Genomic DNA, 2,857 nt, shown 5'->3' with positions numbered 1-2,857 from the left:
CGCTCGGGTCTGCTCGTGCTCAAAGTATCGCCTCTTCCCAGAGAACTGCACGGCTCCCTCAAGGGTCCTTCTCCCCCGGGCAGAGCCTCGGAGAGTGGAGCTGTAGTGAGCAGAGCTGGGAAGCCGGCCCCCACGCTGGGCCCCCAGGCCAGTTCCAGGTCAGGAGGGTGGGACCTGCAGGGACTCAGAGGTCGCAGGTCTCCCCTCCCCGGGTTGCCGACCCCCCCAGAGCCAGGAGCCAGGAATTCCATCCAAGTCTCCCACGTGGGTGCAGGAGCCCACGCACTTGGGACATCTGCTGCCTTCCCAGGCTCACGAGCAGGGAGCTGGATCGGCAGTGGGACAGCTGGGACTTGAACCGGCGCTTTGATCCGAGTGCCGGCGTCGCAAGGAGGCGCCTAACCTGCTGTGCCACACCCCAGCTCGGCAATGCTCTTTGAAGAGTGTGGTGTTGTGAACTAGGTGGTGTGTGTTTATGTAAACACGTGGCGCCAAGCACGTGACGCTGCTGATTCGAATTCCCACGGTCTCAGCTGCAGGAGCAGGGTGGGTAAGGTCTGGACATGGGCGCAGTATGTGGTCTTAGGTTAGGGGTGTGTGTGGCAAGTACTGACAGCATGGTCGGGGTGGGGCTGTATGACAGGGCACAGCCCCCTGATGGGGGACCTGAGGGTGGGCGGTGCAGCCCCAAGGAGGGGACCTGTGGGTGGGGCCGTGTGACAGGGCACAGCCCCCTGACGGGGGGACCTGTGGATGGGGCCGTGTGGCAGGGCACAGCCCCTGACGGGGGGACCTGTGGGTGGGCGGCACAGCCCCAACGGGGGGGACCTGTGGGTGGGAGGAGCAGCCCCTGACGGGGGACCTGTGGGTGGGCGGCACAGCCCCTCCCATCAAGCGTAAGCCCAGCCAGGGAAGGGGCAGGCGCGGTGAGGGGGGGAGGCAGCAGCCCCACGAGGTGCCTGCAGTGAGCGGAAGGCTGGGCATCGTCCGTGTCCACCACTGACTCCAGCGTGGACTGCCCACGCGTGCATCTCGCGCTTCTCGAGTTCTCCCATCCCAAATGCAGCGTTTGCCCTGCCTTGCCTGTGACACAGGAACTCTGACGGGACGGTGCCGGCCGCTGCTGACCGGCGCTGCTGTCCAGAGGCTTCCCGGGCCTGCTCCGCGCTCCCCGGCTGCTGCCCAGTGTCCAGGCTCCCGCGGGCCCGGATCCTGCATCTCCTGGCCGTGCTGGGCTGACCTTCACCGGTGCTGCCACCCACACGGGGACGACCTGGGGAGAAAGCGCCCCTGCGGCTGGCTCCGGCCCTGCCACGGTGACCGTGTGGGTCAGACGGCTTTCTGCGCAGTGGAATTGTCTGTCCACGGTAGAGAGCACGTGGTCTCGAAGCTCCCCGGGAGTGGGGATGAGCGCGGAGACTGCGCGTCCAATGGCTTTCTGGATGCGATGTGCGGCCGGAGGCTGTGGCCGCAGCTCCCGCCAGCCTGGCCGCAGGGGACACCCGGTGCTCTGCCACGTGCTCTTTGTTGCTGTTTGTGGCTACAAGAGCTCGGCAGATGGCACAAAACACTTGGCGCTTTGCTATGAAGTAAGCTCTGTGTCAGCCCTTTTCCCCATCCCCAGCTGGGTGTGCGCTCCGAGCTCAGCAGCTGGAGCCGAGCCGGGACGCTGGTGGTGTGTGGCAGGTGAATTTTCAGATCACCATGGCCTTGTCACTCTGCAGCCCCGTCTGTTGAGCCGAGGCGCATGTGAGCACCTACAGTGTGGTCCAGCAACCTCAGCCCTCCATCCTCGTTCAGCAGACGCAGGGCCCACACACGGACTGGTACATCAACGTCCACGCCAGCTTCATTCGTAAGACCTGAGACGTGAGAGAACCCGGGCATCAACAGACAGTGGGTGAACAAGCCGCGGTGCATCTGTGGGGGGCAGGAATCCGAGAAGGAGCGAATGCACAGAATGCGGAGAGCAGCCTGGACGAGCTCCTACGTCAGAACCAGGACCAGAACGAGCGGGGTGTAAAGCAACCCAAAGCGGGACCCGACCTTGATCTGCACGAGACCTGGGGAAGGCCGGTTCCAGTCTGCGGTGGTGGAGGGCAGCTTGGTGGTCTGGGACCAGGGCTGTGCGGCGGGGCGTGACTGACGGGCCGCGGACGCACACCTCTGTCAAAGCACAGCGGACTGTCAGAACAAAGGCACACTCTGCCACCTCGCCACTGCAGGTCTGGAAACCAGACGCGAGGGCGGCGGGGCCAGCGGGGCCCGGCCGTGGGGCTGAGGATCTGAGTGGGTGGCCGCTGCGAGATCCCTGCCACCCTTCAGTCACCGCAGGGCTGCAGCTCCGGCTCTTTCCTCCCTCTCCCCTCCGATTTTGGGTCTGTTTCAGCCCAGCTAGCCACAACCTTGCGTGAGACGTCCCTTGCTCATACGGGACACGAGGGACTGTGCACCAGTCCCGCGCCACGTGGGTGCCTGGCCTTGTCCCTCCGGCCCGCGCCCACATGCTTTCCTGGTCCACGCCCTCTTGCTGGGGACAGAGCCTAGGAATGCCATGAGATGTTTCAAACTACAGGATAACCAGATGGGCCTGTGCAGTCCCTTCCTAAGACCCAAACTGAGGGGAAGCCACTTTTGAAAAACCTTGTTTCAGACACTGTAACTGACAGTGGGAGCTTTAACTGAGTTAAAGACGATCTGTCAGGATGAATTGTGCAGCCGTGAATCAGCCTTCTTTCCGATGTCTGGACGCACATTTTATTTGCAGAATATTTTCAAGTTTCTTAAGAGACAAACATTATGTCTTGATATAATTCTTCTATTGCCAAACTCGGAGCGAACGCTTCTTTCTCCTATG

Source organism: Oryctolagus cuniculus, chromosome 5 (genome assembly GCF_051225735.1).
Source record: "Oryctolagus cuniculus isolate XC-2025 breed Fujian yellow rabbit chromosome 5, ASM5122573v1, whole genome shotgun sequence".
Classification (NCBI taxonomy): Eukaryota; Metazoa; Chordata; class Mammalia; order Lagomorpha; family Leporidae; genus Oryctolagus; species Oryctolagus cuniculus.
Note: the sequence above shows the minus strand (reverse complement) of the source record.